Source organism: Leptodactylus fuscus, chromosome 11, assembly GCF_031893055.1.
Source record: "Leptodactylus fuscus isolate aLepFus1 chromosome 11, aLepFus1.hap2, whole genome shotgun sequence".
Taxonomy (NCBI): domain Eukaryota; kingdom Metazoa; phylum Chordata; class Amphibia; order Anura; family Leptodactylidae; genus Leptodactylus; species Leptodactylus fuscus.
Window position 1 is genome coordinate 4,065,964 of NC_134275.1, and position 19,703 is coordinate 4,085,666.

General features: G+C 43.3%; 2 protein-coding genes across 2 annotated transcripts in view; one reads left to right on the top strand and one right to left on the bottom strand.

The window, feature by feature from the left end:
• Positions 1-8,524, bottom strand: part of AMMECR1 (AMMECR nuclear protein 1) — a 93,308-nt gene extending 84,784 nt beyond the window's left edge. The window contains exon 1 of the mRNA XM_075259460.1: positions 8,339-8,524. The gene's annotated coding sequence lies outside the window, so the exon portion shown is untranslated. The remainder of the gene's footprint in view (positions 1-8,338) is intronic.
• The window catches only part of TMEM164 (transmembrane protein 164), a 322,941-nt gene that overhangs the window by 135,456 nt on the left and 167,782 nt on the right, over positions 1-19,703 (top strand). The window lies entirely within an intron of this gene.

Sequence of the window (19,703 nt, forward strand, 5' to 3'; positions counted from 1 at the left end):
ACTGTGTGTATTATCCTGTACTGTGACATCACTGTGTGTATTATCCTGTACTGTGACATCACTGTGTGTATTATCCTGTACTGTGACATCACTGTGTGTATTATCCCTGTACTGTGACATCACTGTGTGTATTATCTCTGTACTGTGACATCACTGTGTGTATTATCTCTGTACTGTGACATCACTGTGTGTATTATCCTGTACTGTGACATCACTGTGTGTATTATCTCTGTACTGTGACATCACTGTGTGTATTATCTCTGTACTGTGACATCACTGTGTGTATTATCCTGTACTGTGACATCACTGTGTGTATTATCTCTGTACTGTGACATCACTGCGTGTATTATCCCTGTACTGTGACATCACTGTGTGTATTATCCTGTACTGTGACATCACTGTGTGTATTATCCCTGTACTGTGACATCACTGTGTGTATTATCCCTGTACTGTGACATCACTGTGTATTATCTCTGTACTGTGACATCACTGTGTGTATTATCTCTGTACTGTGACATCACTGTGTGTATTATCTCTGTACTGTGGCATCACTGTGTGTATTATCCTGTACTGTGACATCACTGTGTGTATTATCTCTGTACTGTGACATCACTGTGTGTATTATCTCTGTACTGTGACATCACTGTGTGTATTATCTCTGTACTGTGACATCACTGTGTATATTATCCCTGTACTGTGGCATCACTGTGTGTATTATCCTGTACTGTGACATCACTATGTGTATTATCCTGTACTGTGACATCACTGTGTGTATTATCTCTGTACTGTGACATCACTGTGTGTATTATCCTGTACTGTGACATCACTGTGTGTATTATCCCTGTACTGTGACATCACTGTGTGTATTATCTCTGTACTGTGACATCACTGTGTGTATTATCTCTGTACTGTGACATCACTGTGTGTATTATCCCTGTACTGTGACATCACTGTGTGTATTATCTCTGTACTGTGACATCACTGTGTGTATTATCCCTGTACTGTGACATCACTGTGTGTATTATCCTGTACTGTGACATCACTGTGTGTATTATCTCTGTACTGTGACATCACTGTGTGTATTATCTCTGTACTGTGACATCACTGTGTGTATTATCTCTGTACTGTGACATCACTGTGTGTATTATCTCTGTACTGTGACATCACTGTGTGTATTATCCCTGTACTGTGACATCACTGTGTGTATTATCTCTGTACTGTGACATCACTGTGTGTATTATCTCTGTACTGTGACATCACTGTGTGTATTATCCTGTACTGTGACATCACTGTGTGTATTATCCTGTACTGTGACATCACTGTGTGTATTATCCTGTACTGTGACATCACTGTGTGTATTATCCCTGTACTGTGACATCACTGTGTGTATTATCTCTGTACTGTGACATCACTGTGTGTATTATCTCTGTACTGTGACATCACTGTGTGTATTATCCTGTACTGTGACATCACTGTGTGTATTATCTCTGTACTGTGACATCACTGCGTGTATTATCCCTGTACTGTGACATCACTGTGTGTATTATCCTGTACTGTGACATCACTGTGTGTATTATCCCTGTACTGTGACATCACTGTGTGTATTATCCCTGTACTGTGACATCACTGTGTATTATCTCTGTACTGTGACATCACTGTGTGTATTATCTCTGTACTGTGACATCACTGTGTGTATTATCTCTGTACTGTGGCATCACTGTGTGTATTATCCTGTACTGTGACATCACTGTGTGTATTATCTCTGTACTGTGACATCACTGTGTGTATTATCTCTGTACTGTGACATCACTGTGTGTATTATCTCTGTACTGTGACATCACTGTGTGTATTAGCCCTTGCGTGCAGGATCCCCTCTCCCAATGTATCAGATGGTCACTATGTTAGTATTGTACCCTCTTCGTACATTAAGCACCCTGGAATCAATTGCTCTAACAGTAACTAATACTAATAATCCTAAAAGTTGATGAAGGAGCCGAAGCGTTTCTTAGATCCTACAATAGTAATAATGGCAGCAATATACTCACAGATAGAGTCAGGCGGGTTCTCGTCTACTGTCTTCGTGACACTTGAATATTTAATAGGCCACCGATATTAGAATCTGAATATTGCAGAATTTACCTTCCGGATATAAATATTCATTACATGTAACGGTACAATAAACATTCACATGGGAAGTTGTGGGAATTTTCTAACTTGATTTTCTTATTGTGCATCGTCCTTATTAGTCCTGTAATATTTCACAGGGGACTCCAGATTCTCAGCGCCATGAGGTCATTGTCTCCAGCTGCTGAGAGCGGCCACATCCCCATAGGGGGTTCTGTTGGTGTTTCTGCCTTTTAGAACCAAAGCAGCCAAATAATCACTAATTCCCATTCACACACATCAATTATAGCAGAGCCGTCCTGTGAACAAACTGCCCTGTATAAGAGTCCATACAGTTGTGTGGGGTACGAGGATGGACCTGTCCCTGAGATATACTGCCCTGTATAAGAGTCCATACAGTTGTGTGGGGTACGAGGATGGACCTGTCCCTGAGATATACTGCCCTGTATAAGAGTCCATACAGTTGTGTGGGGTACGAGGATGGAGGACCGGTCCCTGAGATATACTGCCCTGTATAAGAGTCCATACAGTTGTGTGGGGTACGAGGATGGACCTGTCCCTGAGATATACTGCCCTGACATAGAGCATCGTATACAGGTGACGGATCTGGGAACAACACTACAAGACTGGCTGCACACTTAAAAATGCATTGTCCAGATGTTATAGGTTATGAAATAGTGAGTTATGAAAAGCCCTGCATAGGCTGAATGAGATTTATCAACTCTTTATACCAGAAAATGGACAGAAAATAGTTGCAAACCTCAGCTTCTGACTTATGTGATGACTGAAATCTACTGATAAGGAATTGCCTGTTGAGTAATTCCCAAGGAGTTGCCGCTGAAACCAGGAAAGAAGAGAATGACAGAGACAGCGAGTCCTAAACTCGACCCAGCCCCTGTCCCTGCCTACTTGCCACAACTGTTCTAATGACAGGGACAACTGGGCGACAGTCCCTTCTCTGGACAAGTGGTTACAGGGAACAGGAGAGGAGTCGGCAAGCCGAGGTCAAACCAGAGAGACAATAGTACCAAATGGCAAGCCAAAAAGTAGTAACAAGGGAAGCCTAAGGTCAGAGGTCAGCAAATACAATAACAATTAGCAAGGTCAGAGTCTCAATAGGCAGCAAACCTGCGTGGGACGATGACCTGTTTATAGCAAGTCCAGACCCCGCCTTGGCAGATCGGCTGTCAAAGGCTAAGATTAACTATTATCCCCTGTTCTCATCTGTGTCGGTAATCCATTCGGACTGAATGGACTACGGAACGCATTTGCAAGCGGTGTGCAGTGAAAGCACATGGACCCCATAGACTATAATGGGGTCTGTGTGCTTGCTGTGAGATCTCTGCACGAGTCATGCAGACAGGAAAGTAGATTGTGAAGTACTTTCCTCACCGCATGTTCCCTGCGGAGATCTCATGGCAAGCACATGGACCCCATTATAGTCTATGGGTTCTGTGTGATTTTACTGCACAGCGCTTGCTATTCTTTTCAGGGGGTCCCCATGCGGACTCCCCTGAATGGAATACCAACGCAGATGTGAACGAGGGATTAGAGGAGCAGAGGAAAACTAAGGTGAAGGAGAAGAAGCTAGAGCAAGGAATCATGGCCGGACACACCTCCTGCAACGTACATTGTGGCCAGAGGATGGCGCAGAAGTTGGAACGGGTGCTGACGTAACATCTACATTAGCTTTGAGCTGATGTATATACAGTATATAGGTTTATTCTGCCTCCACATGGCAGTATGAATATCAGCCAATATTGTACACCAGTGTTACACCATCGCCAATGGCAGACAGAGACTGGGATCACATCGAAGAGACCACCGAAAAATCACACAGAGGACTTTTCTCTTCACCGCTTCCAGTTTCAAAATGGCGGACACCCAGTAGACCCCATTACAATGAATGGGATTTGCAGGGCTCTGTGTGTAACCACCGTTTTAGCGATCCACCTCCCCAAATGCAACCAATTGAAAATGTAACTTACTGGTTATAGATATATGGTAAAGCTGTATATGATGGACATGTTTTACAATTCTCCTGTAGGATTATTATTACAATAAGCCCCTTATACGAGCAGGAACGATTTCCCGTTCTTACACCGGAGCGATCCTGCTGCAGATATTGGGCCTATGAGACATTCAATAATCCCGGTATGTCTGCCTGGACGTCTATGGCACCCGACCAAGTATCACTTTACCACCGAAAACCTGCTCAGATTCTTAATTCTGCGACTCCAGTATTTCGGCAGCGGAGGAATTCCATTTCCATTCTATTTTGTGTAGAGGTTATATATGTGTATGCACGCTGCTGTGCCGCTCGACGAAAAAACAGGAATTAGAGCCATTTAGCAGAGTCGCTTTTGGCTGCATGTATTTTAGCAAATATCACGCGGGTTGTTAACGTTTCATCTGGAAAAACGGCACAAGCAAAGCATTGCAAAAACCAAGGAATAATCTGTAAAAAGAATGTAGTTTGCTGCACACTTGTAGACCATGAGGCAAACGACTGGCCCATGTGAACGTGCTTATTCCTACCATACCCGGTCTGTGAGGACGACCAGTGTTGCAGAATTGTTCCTAATGCCTGTTATGACCTATGGAAGATTTTGCCCATTTGGTCTGAAGATCGCCATGAAAATACTGCAAATGTTTGTGCTCGACACAATCAGCCAAAAGCGATCCTTGTTCAGAATGACTGCGCTTTGCACATGGCGCCTGCACAAAGTCTAATCTGTATGACCCATTTAAGGTAGTCTACATCCTATAAATGTGGTTAGTGGGATTCCAAGATGACCTAAGACCCTTCCTAATATCAGACATCACTAGTTCTGCATTACAGATCACTCTATATCTCTAAGGCTCAGTCCACATCTGCAGCGTTGGAGAAACTGCCAGAAATTGGTGAAGAAGGAAGTCCTGCACGGAGGATCTCAGTATGAATACGGTGGATCCCTGGCAGACCCCATTATAGTCAATGAGGTCCACGGGTAACTGCTGTTTTAGCAGTTCGGCTCTCAGTCCTTTGGGTGGACTCGAAAGACAGAGCCCAGTGCAGATGTGAATTTACCCAACGGGTGCGTTCATAGCTTGTTTTTGCTTTTGTAAGGGTCAGTTCACATCTGCGTTTGGGGACCCCAATCCCCTCTCCGCCAGCAGCACTTTTCTCTCCGCATTTTTTGCTCGGAATCCACACGGACCCCATTATAATCTATGGGGTCTGCAGGTTTTCTAAGGTAACCACTTTTTTATGTGGATTAGGTTTCCAAACGGAAACCTGAACACAGAGGTGAAGCAAGCCTAAGTCGTAAGTATACATCAGAAGGACTCCTGACATATACCTCTGAAGGAAGGTTAATAGAAGCTTCCGTGAGCCTTTGGCTCGCAACTCCCAGGGATGATGCGCTCCTCTTGGATTGAAACAATATACGCCTTGCAATGTAATGAACCAGGCTTCTATTTCGACAGATAACAATGAAAGATAACGCGTTTCAAGGTTTCACAAGCGGACGCATGAATTGTTTCAATTCAAGAGGAGCGCTTTATCCCTGGGAGTTGCGAGCCCAAGGCTCACGGAAGCTTCTATTGTCCACACGGTCAGACGGACGCAGCCCTGACCTACAAGTCCATCACACAAATCTTAGCCCCATACCCCATGTCGAGTTAAGCAAGCGACCCCGATATTTGAGGAGAATTGCGGGGGATCTTGCTTTATTTCCAGCAAGCAGAAGGAGTGCAGTCTATTCTGTTGCCTTCCTCCAATTTCTGATGGAAGGTTGCAACATATTCCACCATATCAGTATATGGATATCAATATTCAGCCTCTCTGCTCATGTCTAGGTGACATGTTTGTTACTGCGCTATTCCATCCTAGGTATCCTGTATATCAGGAGCTTCCTTGGCATACATGCTAAAAACACAAGCTGTGACCGTGGCCTTATTCTGTGCAGTGCTACATTACATACAGCCTTGTATATATCTGACACCATCTATGTTCTTCCTATGAGTATAGACATGTTACATAGAGATGGACCATTCTACTGTCATACGTCACGCTGATCAGGTGAGGCCATATTACATAAGCATGCACAACAAAAGCAGGGCCGTATACAGGTCAAATGACAAGAATTTATAGAGATTGTCCAATGCAAAAAATCTGTTCCAGCCTCTCAGTCCTCTCTGCCTATTTCAGTATTCTGAGCTGACATCTTTATAAAATCCTGGCGCTCGCATTACACAGAATGGAAATAGATAAAGACATTTTTTACTTTGAGAACTGTGTCAGGATGGAAACATAACGACATTTCCAAAACCAATATCTCCAGGGATAAAACTTGAAACTTGGCTTCATCCTTGAAAATTAGGGACAGATGTCTGGTAGTGTGCACAGTGCATGTGAGCAAATCTGCAGCCTTGTGAGGATGTCTACAGCACAGTGTGAATTACTGGCAGAGCTTGACATGGAGTCAGGGATGTTATAAAGGTGCCGGGCAGGATTTCTACATTATCTGTATCTATGGTCTCATATTATATATTAAATATAAGATAAGTGGGATCATTAGGCTTGACGTGCAGAAGCCCCCGGGACTCATTGGTGTCAGACCTGGGGATCTCCATGTACAACAATGACTATGCCCTGACAGGCGCAGCAGAACGTCAGTCCCGGGATGATTTGGGGTTGGAAAGTGGATTTTTTTTCCGTTTAAAATGTACATTTACATTTTCATGTCGGATTTACAAAGCTTGCAGGAGGGCATAAGGATATCATAAAGGGGGGCTGTAAGAACATCATAAAGGAGGGGGTCCCCATATGGTCACTATATAAGAGCAGCCGCTGTTCTGGCTGACACAATCTATATATCACATTGGAATTGCTGCCATGACTGCAGGTCACTATGGAATGAGCCTTGGGGATCAGGGAGGGGAACCAGAGGGGTTGTCTGTGATCCATTACTAATCCAATACTGTCTATGGCTGAGCATGCAGGACCCGTGCATATATATATATATATATATATATATATATATATATATATGTGCTAGATGGGAATATCCAGGGGTATAAAGTTACATCCCTTAACAGTCCATAGGTAAAGAAATGCAACTATAGAGTTAACCCCTTCTGCTATCTTATAGGAACATCATCTTGGAGACCCGATATATTCGTCTTCAGCCTTCTCGGTGCTCATAGTATAATAGAGGTGACTAAGCCCAGATTCCAGTACAGTGATCTTATACTAATTTTATCTCCTGGTATCTAATGGCACCAGACATGTAAGTGACACACTGCATAGGTATTATTGCACTGCATACTGTATATCTGCAGTGAACAGGGTCTAGCCAAATCGCTCATCCCAGGAACATAAGGTGCAATGGGATAGGATCAAGCGCGCCCGTGATAGATAGGAATAATGACTGGAATTTACGGGGTGACAAGTTTGTCTTTATCTGATTCACCGTCACCATGTCTCGAGATGATGGTGTACAGTTCCACATAACGCTAGGCCTTGCTGAAATGGAGAACATCCCTCGTAGGCAAAGAATGGGAAATTCTGATGACACTGCTGATTCATTAGGCTGTAATCTCGCACAGGGATAGAAGGAAGCCCCATTTCACCTGGAGGCATTGCTGTTAAGACATCTTTGCTGTATAAATGAGCGCCTTGCATTAATGTGCACCCGGCATGGCACATTCCCTTAGGCTTGCGGTGTGTGACTGTAGGGTAGCGCCAGGTTACTGTACAGAGCTCATCACTGGGGTCCTGTGTCTACCACGCAGTGCTGCGTCATGTACTTCTCACTTCACACACATCCTCCTGGACCTATGTGCTGACTATGATAGATAGTATGGCTGAAAGCATTGCAGAATAAAAAGATAGGAACCTGGCCATGAACTATGTGAGCACCAGAATAATCTAGCATCTCTATATACACCTTTATAAAAATGGGCCTGTGCAGTACTTGCAGGCATAGATAGATAGATAGATAGATAGAGCGTATGAAAAGCTTAGATGTCTTTAGCACCTATAAAGCCAAGATGAAGGGAAATAGCACTACTTACAAGTGCAGCGAAATGGAGATCAGATGATCCTGACTGTGCCTGCCATGGCAGCAAAGATAGATTTGGAAGACATGGACACAGAATGCAAGCTCTCCCCGCACAAATCCCATCATTACAATAAAAAAGGCTGCAGTATGAAGTGTGCCGTCCTTACCGTGCTGCAGCTGGCTACCAATCCGTGCGATGAAGCCTGAGATCCCGATAAAGAGGCTTCGCTGGCTGAATGTGGAAGGGAGAGACGGTTCGTGGAGTGATCAGAGGAGGGGAAGAGGGAAATCAGTAGGAAAGAGAGGATTCCACAATGCATATAGCTGCGGGTTCTTATCATGCTCCCTGCGTTTCCCTGAGCTGCATCTGCACTACAGTGGGAGAGAGAGAGAGAGAGAGAGAGAGAGAGAGAGCAAGAGAGAAAAATGTCCCAAAAATAGCCCCGGCTGCCAATGACTTGCTGAAACCTGAGAAAGAATTGCTGAATTTAAAGATCTGGGTCGCTGTGGGTGTGTGGATTAAACTGAGGAGAAAAGGGTTGGCAGGAAACACAGGGGAACGGCACCACGTGGGTCCTTGGAATAAAACACCAGCGTGAGGGGAAGATGACCTGATCTATGACCACTGGGGACAAATATCTGCTGCCAATGGAATCCCAGGCCCAATCTGGCCCACATAGGCAAAGGATAGCCGCTAATGGATTGGCATGTAGGATCTAGGTGGGCTATAGAAGAGGCCGGCACCACCAGCAGCCATGCAGCGTCTTCTTGGCTCCAGTCCTGAGACCGAGCTGAAGTTCCTATAACAAAGGCATAGCTGGAGATGTGGCTGGCTGAACCCCGGAAGGTCACTTGTCTGTCTCAGACATTGCAGTAAACCTGGAGATAGGCTCAAGAATCCTTATAGCCTTTATCGTATAAAGACAATATCTTCTGCTCTGCAATAGACAAATGTATTATGGCCAGTTATTTCTCGGCTTGTCTGTTGTATTAAAAACTTGCAATTACGCTAAAACTATTTGGGAACTTCGTAGAATTTGTGAAACTCATTTCCTCCTAGAAATGTACAACTAAGGTGGGCACTACCATACACCTTGTCAAAGGGGTGCGTCCATGGGTGTAGCTATAAGGGGTTGCAGAGTAGAAGTTGCTACCGGGCCCAGGACCTTCAGGGGGCCCCGATGCCTCATAAAATATACCACTATTCTAAGGGGTGCTAGGCTGGTAAGGGCCACATTATAGATTTTCCTTTGGGCCCCAGAGCCTCAATTTACACCTCTGGGTAGAGCCTTACAAACTGTTCAATCAGTGCTGACAGTGGAAGGCAATGTAGAGATTCCCCTATTGGCAATAGGAATGGTATCCTCCAGCGGTCAATTTATTTAGGCATTCCCAGGGGGCATAAAAGACGTGACATGCAATGAAGAGCATGGATACAGTACTCTACTTATGTTTGCCATCACTGATAAAGCAAATACCTACTGAAGTGTCCACTGGAATTCATCCATGATGTGTCCTCTGTGGTCAGCAGCAGCCTCTCCATATGGTCAAGACCTTGCGCCTTGTTAATAGCTTTTTTTTTTTTGCATCGTTCTGGGCACTGGTAGCCTCTTATCTACAACCTAGCAGCGTTAGAAGAGCTCACAATAGCAGAGTCTACCCGCAGCAATTATTGGAGTGTGTTTTCTAGCAGCTTCATTCTACCCCTCCCTTCTTCATAGAATAATACGTAGAAAGTAAGTAAGAAGAAAAGTAGATAGAACAAATCGTACTGGGCTAAGCGTATCAGAATCTTTCCAATGAAACTCATTCAGTGCTTTACAAGTCCATACACATAAAGCTCCACCTAGTGACAGGTTTAGACAGTCAAAATTTTGTACTTAGGAGGTTACAGCATTATAACATAGCTTTAAAAATATGAACAGTACAGATAGATATAAGAAACTAAGTAATATGTCTTATTTAATAGTTGGTTGAGTTACTTTTTACAAAGAAGTCTATGGAGAGGGAAGGTGGAGGAGGAGGCTGCTGGGGAAGACGCTCTGCTGCTCTGTGAGTGACGGAGACCTCTCCTGACACTTCTGTATCTTGAAGATAAAACACACTATATCATTGCACAATATGTTGCAATAATTCGATTCACAGCCACTTTCTTCCCCTCCCTTCTCCATAGACTTCTGTGTATGAGCTATATAAATAAACAGTACAGGTGAAGATAAGCAGAAGATAACAGATTTCTTTCATAAGCTGTATTACAAAGTTCCTTATCTTTACTCGTGCTATTTATTTATCTAAATGTGTTTTATATTTAGAGGTGCCATCGAAAAGTTACTACTGGATGTTGCATCGATCTGATGGGCTGACGTTGTCACACCGGACTTTACAAGACCGACGCGTATTAAAGACATCTCTGTTATTTTTGCAGGTTGGCAGAGTTTTTGCAATGGCACGCGAGATCTGGAAATCTCATTAAACTAGAAGTCCATAAAAATTAAAAAGGAAATTTTTATTAAAAACATAAAAAAAACTAAACAAACAAAAAACGTGTAGTGTGTGTGTGTGTGTGGGGGGGGGCACACAATTTATTTTAATTTTTTTTTGTCTTCTCGTTCATTTTTTATACCCTTGCCCTCAGATTTGCATCTCATTTTACGACTCCATAAATTGTTCTCCTGTGTCCACATCCAGACTTGGCTCCTTTCCCATTTATCCTCACTTGCTCTCGCATTTTTTTTTCTGACTTTGCTACCTGGCATTGATTTTGGACAATTTTTTTTTTAGCAGAACAGCCCACCCCAGGGAGCGCCCTTTGTCTACAAATAATACGTCTACAAGTAATAATTTCAGTTTTTCCTAGATGGAATATTATATTGTAAGGATCCGGTCGTGTGAAACACCGAAGGTTATTTCTGCCAGATGCTGCAATTGTTGTATAAACTTGTTGTGGCCGATTGCCAAGATGGAGTCCTATATAGGGAGATATTGTGCGCGCTCCCCCAAGGAGGTGTTAGGACATATATGTAGTACCATCTACAATTGCACACATTGTCCCGTTAAAGGGATCCTATCATTGGACTGACTTTTTTTCTAACACGTCGGAATAGTCTTAAGAAAGTCTACTCTTCTCCTACCTTTAGATGTCTTCTCCCCGCCTCCGTTCGGTATATAATCCGTTTTACGTCTTTATGCAAATGAGTTCTCTCGCAGCACTGGGGGCGGGCGCCAGCACTCAAACAACATCGGGAGTGTCCCCAATGCTGCGAGAAAACTCTCCATCGCCGCCTCCATCTTCTTCAGGAACCAGCCTCTACGGCGTCATCTTCCTGGCTGGCTTTCAATCTTCTACGCATGCGCATAGACGACTGCACCTGCGTGTAGCCATTTTATTGTGCCACTTACGCGAGCTCTTGTAGTAAGCGGCCACAAAAAAATGGCCGCACGTAGGTGCAGTCGGCTCTGTCTGAGGCCCGCTGTCAGAGCCGATTGCACAAGATTGAAAGTCAGGCCGGAAGACGATGCGTAGAGGCCGGTATCTGAAGAAGATGGAGGCGGTGCTGGAGAGTTCTCTCGCAGCATTGGGGACGCCCCCAGTGCTGCAAGAGAACTCATTTGCATAAAGACAGAAAGCAGAATATCTAGCAAACGGTGGCGAGGAGAATACATCTAAAGGTAGGAGAAGAATAGGCAGAATCCCCGAATGGAGAGCCAGTACCGGTCTGAACACAACCTTAGTTAGGTAGAAAAGAAAATTGCTGGCGTCGATGGTTCACCTGCTCCGGCATTTCGGCAGATGTCAATCTGTCCTGCTGCTGAACTCTTTCCTCATTATGTGCCTGTGATTGTTCCGGCATCTCAGCAGGTTGCTGGGACGCTATATAATGAACATGTTGTTGGTGCCGATGATCCCCATCAGCTCCGCTTGAGGAGAACGCTGTGACTTCTGGCTCCTTCATAGCTCTCGTTGTTATAGAATTTGCAACAAATTAGATTTTCTTTTTCCCGGCATGTTTAAAATTAGCAAACTGCCAATTTGGAGTTAAGGGTGTTTTTCCCATCCAGTGTGTCAGCACTGCCTGGAGAAGATCAGATCATATGCAAATGCATGTACACAATGGACTCAGAGTTATCTGTGTGTTTACATAGAGAGATAACAGACCTGGGACCTGAGATAAGCTGCTGCAGGTGCAGTGTAATATAGTATGTGAACATAAATTCATAACAGTGGTGAAGCCATGTCATTTACCGGGATACAAAGTAGCCAATGTTTTAATCAAGGTTACAAACTATCTATGTGCCAAACTTGAAAGAGTAACAAACACACAAACTTTCACATTTATAATATTAGTAGGATATATATATGTATGTATGTATTTATAGATAGTGTATATACCTATATATATATCCTAAGTGCAGGTAAGCCCGTACACAGAACTAAGTGTCTTACATAACGTTACGTTGTCGTCGCTCACATAACACTTTATATTCCTGTTACTAAATCTTTTATAGAACGTTATAAATAGGAATGTTAGGAGACATTTCTGCCGCCCTCGGAGAACAGCGGCTTCTACAAGAACATGTTACATTAACATCACGTCCTGACTTTGTCATGGGGTCACTTCTCATGTTCCGGGCCGGTAGATTTAGTTATGGATAAATCACGTCAACTGCTTTTTAGAAAAAAAACCTGCATACAACAATTTCCACTCCAAAACCTTCACGTCAGACGAATGCCACGGCTATCTCAAGGCAAAAGGAAAGCCGTCTGAACTGAGCTTTCCATCGGCATTGCTAACAGAATTTAGCGCTTTACGTTATGGGACAGCCGTGGTCATAGACAGCAATAGTCTGGGACCAACTCATTGAGGTCTATGGGGGAGTTTTCGAGACGCTCAGTATGGGAGGGGGGGTTCATTATTAAAATTAAAAATAAAATCATTAAAAAATCTTACAAAATGATTTTTGGTGACCCATCCCCTTTAAGTATTGAAACCATTTTGCTTCAGGGCAGGCACGCGGCTGCTGTCTGTATACTGTATACTGTAGGAGCCGCGCTTCCCATTCAGGCACTTAATACACCTTCAGGTACAGCAGAACTCGACCTCGGAGTGATTTGATTGCAATGTTACGTTATTCCTGACAGCGCAAACAGAAAGAGATTAAATTGCAATATCAAAGTTTCTTTTGACTTTTGGGCCCCTTCTTTCCAATATCTTCACATGGAGCCCCCTACCTAGGTCTTACTCTCCATCAGCAACCATTAGTCATGATTTTCAGACCCCAAATGCATTATTGATATTAGTAACCTGTCCACAGGATAGATCATCAGTATCTGATCTGTTTGGGTTCCACACCCGGACCCCACACAGATTCACTACTCTGGGAGCCATAAGATATAGCAGTGGACAAGGGGCTCCTATACAAGTAATAGGATTACAGATGCAGTTCCCTGGCACTGGGGCTACACATTAGATGGCGCTGCAACTCCACTCCTATTACTGAAATAGGTCTGTGAAGGATCTCGCCTCACCAAAGCCACTTTGACCTGGCCTCTGGCCTACCTGGCCTTGCCACGGGCAAGACTGCGATCACCTTCTTACCTTTACCGTCCGCTCTCACCCTGAGAGAGGGACCGGGTCTTATAGGATAATATGAGACAAGCTTTCCAAAGTTTTATATTTATTAATCCAAGAGGGTCGATACTAGACAACCAACATACATAGAGGTATATGCTGGCGGATACAAGCTTATATGGTTACAGAAAGGTATGATACAGTACAGTAAGATAAAAAGAATAAAAGATTAGAAACAGAATTATAATACCCAGTTGGGTCTCTGGAGTTCACCTCATAAAATCCAGGGCACAGTCCTTTAGAGTCCATAAGTAGTTAGAGTCCATAAGTAATCCTTAGGTGGTAAGGGTTTGACTACGCCATTAGCAGAATATTCCAGGGTGCATGGTATCTCCATAGGCAATAGGGACCTTAGTCCCAGGGATTAGCTTCCACAGCATCACAGCACTTCGTGACACATCCCAGCAGTCTAGGAAGAACAACAAGAGCCTGGGGTCTTGTCATGTGTGACAATATATCTCCACTCAGCCTCCTCTCACGATGAGGTCACTAAGGTGGGCAGCTTTCCCCCGCCACCTTGTACCAGTATGACTACATACAGTCATATCTCTTTGAAAGTCTCCGATGGAGTCAGCTTGTCTGCTAAAAGGTGATAGCAAGGCTCTCAGTCCACTGATCCCAGACACCCCCTGCTAAGAATAACGAAGTTAGCACAACCATGACAATGCTGGGCCCAGGTTGAGACAAAGGGATGAGCCAAGCTACCTCCAGGGAGGAATTAGGCTTGGACAATTGGACACCATCTCTGGCATCTTGCTAATCAGGTCGAGTAAATTAACAGGGCAAAAGGGAAATATATCTGAGAAGGCAGTGAAAAAACCCCATAACTCTGGGCCATTCATCACAAGGTCAAAGCTCCTGCTCCCCATCTACTCCTATATCTTCTGGGGTCAGATTGGGGGTATGGGGTATGGATGTCAGACCCCCACAGGTCATCAGAATGCATTTGGGACTAGAAAATCTTGACACATATCACATATGAACCTAACCTAAGATTCAGGGACAAATCCTGGGGAAACTCAGATAACAACATTTTTTGCAACTTTGCAGAAGAGGAAATATCTATGATGTACATTTATAGGTGAAATTATTGGATTTTCTTTTTTTTCTTTTTTTTGGGGGGGGGGGGGAACGCGCTCTTTATGGCTATGTTCACACGTCCTCTAAGCAGTCCGTTCTTCTCGTTCATTGGAGAACTGGAAAAATGGACACAATCAGAGCTTATTGGGGGTCCATCAAATATCTGTTTCTTTTTTAACAAAAACTTGGATTTGCAGCAATATTTTGACCAGGGATCTGCGACGGACTGACGACTGGAGCAGATGTGAATGTGGCCTAAGCAAGTTGCGAATTAAGAAAGAAGAGGCGGCGTAAGACGGTTCTCTAAGTGGCCGGAAATCCAGATAATAACCAGGGAAAGCTGGTTAAGCAGGCGTCAGTCTCAGAAATGGTTGCAAATAGTCGCCCTATTCATAGCAATGGCAAACCTAATGCCAGAATAAAAATACAGGAGTGCACATGAATTACGTCCTAAAGATGAAAGGAAATAGAAAACTGAAAATGTTAACAGATCCATATTATACTAGAGTGGATATTTTTTCGGGGAGAACTATAAGTACACTTTTATACTGTGTTTTACCAGATAGTGGCTTAAAATTTGTAATGATTTAACATTTTTATTTTCTATATTTCTAAAAAGTACTATGTCCTGCAATATTCAGTCTGTCCACTAAGCTTAATAATATATTGATACTCTCCAAATCTGTAGGGATTTTCATTGCAGCAGCCATCTCGTTTACATCACAACCAAGACAGACAGACTTACAATAGAAGATAACACCTCTATGGTTAACACCACTGACCCATCATTGCATTATACACTTTCTCCCTCCAAGCAAGTGTAGATAACTGTCTCATACACCTCAATGAGTCGACTCCAGACTATTGCTGCCTCTGTACATGACTATGCTATAAAGCAGATCACCAAATGATGTTAACAGAGCAAAGGAGAGGTTCAGGCAAGATGGCAACCCTGCAAAAAATGCTTTGCACTAGTCTGAAAACCATACTAGAACTGTTCATCCTGAAAACCTATTTCTATCTTCTTGCTCTGTCGTCTTGACCTGGAACTGGGCTATAACCTTGAATAGGACAACCAGAGAAGTTACAATTAAAGTTCTAGATTCTGTTTTCCTTACACATAAGATATATGAATCATAAGATGATCAGCTTTTAAAAACAACATTAAGTTGCAATATTCTGTCATGCATCATCCTATACAGATCTAAGACTATGGGCTTCTTGGCCCTGATGCATAATCTGTAACAGGGCTCGAATTTACTAGGTGCTAATAGGACTGCCCCCTCTGCACCCCGATACTAATTCTGGTTGTGAGACCACCCTTTGCTTGCGGAATAAACAGGACACAGGTTTTCTTTGCATGTTGTAATACTGAATAGAATTGTTTCAAATGGAAATAGAAGAAGAATGTAGCTAAAGAAACATCTGTATAGCCATGTGTCTACCTTACTGGTCCATGTTTGGGTGGGCCCTTGTAATAAGAGTCAGGGGCCACACACAGAACAGTAGTGATACATTGAAGCAATATCAGTAGTGTTTAGAACTCTGTCCTGTACATCTATAGAGAAGTATCATCTCTCCTTTGGATATTGATCCAGCTTTCCTTTCTGCTTTGACTGCAAAGAACCAGAACCCGCCCGGTCGCTCCGCTTGATATATTATTTAACTCGCATTCCTTGTTCTTTTAGCTCTGAGTATTTCTTTTCCATATGTGCTCGCAGATCCTCAGCATTGCAGCCTATCACGTATCCATCTTCATCTTTAAACACCTTTCTCAGCACGATAGCTGGCTTTGTGGTTTTCTTTGTGTCACGTACAATAGCCAGACTTCAAGGGTTCCATTTGCACTTGCGTTAAGTTGCTGATTAATTCTCTTACTGTTTCCATTTATAAAGAAAGGAAAGTTTCACTCGCTGTGTATAAGGATGTCCAAAAAGGTTCAGTGACACCCAATAATGTATCGCAATTATATGAATATGACATATATATTGTATACAAATAAGTTGTTTATGTTGGGGTACACTGCACTTACGGAACTCTGAGCAGAGCGTGCGCCCTGCCGCAAGGTGAGGTGTTGAGATTACGCAAGCGCATGCGCTCTGGCTCAGCCTAAATGGAGCGTAGGGAAAATTTTCAAAATCAGACCATTCCTCAGCCCCAGGAGGGAGATTATGTGCCCAAGCTTGTGGATTCCCCTGTAGGAGAGATATAACTACTCCCACCACTTGGGCCCGGGATGCATCTGGATTAAACCGGAAATACAGAAGTGACAAGACTCCCGGAAAGTCGTTAATTTTGCTCGGTCCCCCGAGAACTGATCCAGGAGTAACATCTTAACCCTATAAGGTGAAGAAACAGCCGGAGATGAAGCAGCAGCCTCAGTAACTGCCAAGCCCTCCAACTTGGCTGCAAGACCCTGAATAGGATTCATGCTGATCCGGAGGGAAGAAATAGCAGAAGGTTATTTGGGCTTGATATTCCTTCTCTGAATAAGTGTGCACAGAACAAGACAAGGCAAACACAAAAGCAGAGTCAACCAGCCAAAGGGTGAGTAACAGTCAAGCAACGCAGTACAGAATCGAAATCCGAGAGAATAGTCAAAGGGGTAGCAGAGGTCATAAGTCAATATAATATAATAATAGCAGAAACAGGATCTTAGCAGGGACAAAGTCTCAGACAGAGTCACAAAACCCAGCAAACCTGTGTGGGCTGATGACATGTATATAGGAAGTTCAGGACTTGCCCTAGGCTTGATTGGTAGACAGGCTGTCAATCACACAGGCAAGGGCTAAGATTATTACTATTAGTACTATTTGAAGAATAGAGGGAAACAAGATGCAGGAGAAATGGTGCAAATCAAACTGAACACTCCTGCGCCGCAACGTCCGAGCAGAGGGTTGCGCAGAGAATCGAACAGGCAGAGACGTTACAATGTCCTGGTGAGATGACCTGAAGACATCCAGGAATCTTGGATGAATTGACATGTCTGAACTATAAGTGTTTTATTAGGGAGGGTATAATGGCCGCACATCTATGACTGCCCTTCCACTGCAAACTGGACTGGGAGGACTGACATTTAGGCACCATCTATTTCCATTTTTGTCAAATTCTGCCATTATAGCAACTGATTTGGTCTTCACGATATGTTTGGTTAGGTATGGTTCCTTGCAGTCAGTCTTCCCACCATGCTTGAATTGTCCCCCCCACCAGAAATGGTCTCGTAGGCTGTTCTGTCTTGTTCTATAGTACTCCCGACATTTCACTAGAAGGCACCATGGTGCGATACGTTCAGGTACATAAACCCAATCTGACTTGGGGTGGGGGGTGGGGTACCCGGAGGAGGTACAGAGATCTGCTGCACAGTAGTGGAAACTTCTCCTGGATACAAACATTGGTAGTTTCATATTTAATACCATGTAGCATCCAGATGTGTCGTGTACGTTGCGGTGGTGTCTAGGATACATCTGGCCATTTCATATCCTGCTATATGGCTACTCTATAATTATTCCAGTTTAATAAGTCGGATTTGCTGCAGCCGCTCTGTTATTTCCAGTGATATATAGCCTGTATCATGAAGCGGCGGAGCTGGTATATTAAATCCATGTTTCTCATATTCTCCTTATGACATAATCTGATGGCGGGGTTATCTGTGAGGAGCGGGGTCGGACTTATTATAATGATATAGAAGCTCATCCATCACTTGTTATTACATCTTTCTAGGAATTGAACTGTCCCCTGATGTCTCTAAGGGGTGACCACTTGTCCCATGCCATTTTAGGGTCTACTGTGAATTGCATTATATGAAGGGTACTGAAAATTGGGACCCGAACTGACACCTTCACCTGGATCCAATGGAGAGGTAAGCAGGCTTTTCTTTTAGGGCTCTGCAAATAGCACCCCTCTAATTGTCTTGTATAGAGACCTCAGGATTTCCATGGGGTTGTCCTGGCTTGAATTCTCCCCATTGAAGTTTTATTACCTGTGAATGGAACATTAAAAGTCCAATTTACACCTTGTATTCAGTGCAGTAAAAGGTCTTCATAAAAACGTGAACAGGTTTTGGGGAAAAAGAAGGTGCCATGTTTCTGAGGGGCAGATTGCTTCAGCAGAAACCTTCTTCACTGTCCTATAAGGGATTATTTCCATCTTGACCTTACATGAGATGATAATGGCCACATCTCCAACTCCCTCAAGGGCTGACCATGGCCATTCTATGCCATTACATTAAAGGGGTTGTCCAGGACTATGGACAGCGACGCCTGTGATGCTACTCTGTATATTATCCTTTTCAAAGAATTGGATCTATATACCTCCGATGAAGCTCTAGTTTGGTTACATATATAGGGGATTATTTCATTTTTGGCTGTGGGTCTGTGAAAAACAGACAGCACATGGATGGCATCTGCTTGTTGTCCATGAAAATTTTCATTGTACTGTAGACTCTGATGGAGCTCCATGGTCTGCAAAATGCTAACAAATGGATGTCTTACAGATTGATATAGCCAGATGGAACAAAACTTATCAGTCTCTGACAGTATAGTGTATACATAAACTAAATACAGAATGATACAAAGGTAATACAGATAGATAGATAGATAGATAGATAGATAGATAGATAGATAGATAGGAGATAGATAGATAGATAGATAGATAGGAGATAGATAGATAGATAGATAGATAGATAGGAGATAGATAGATAGATAGATAGATAGATAGATAGATAGATAGATAGATAGGAGATAGATAGGAGATAGATAGATAGATAGATAGATAGGAGATAGATAGATAGATAGATAGGAGATAGATAGATAGGAGATAGATA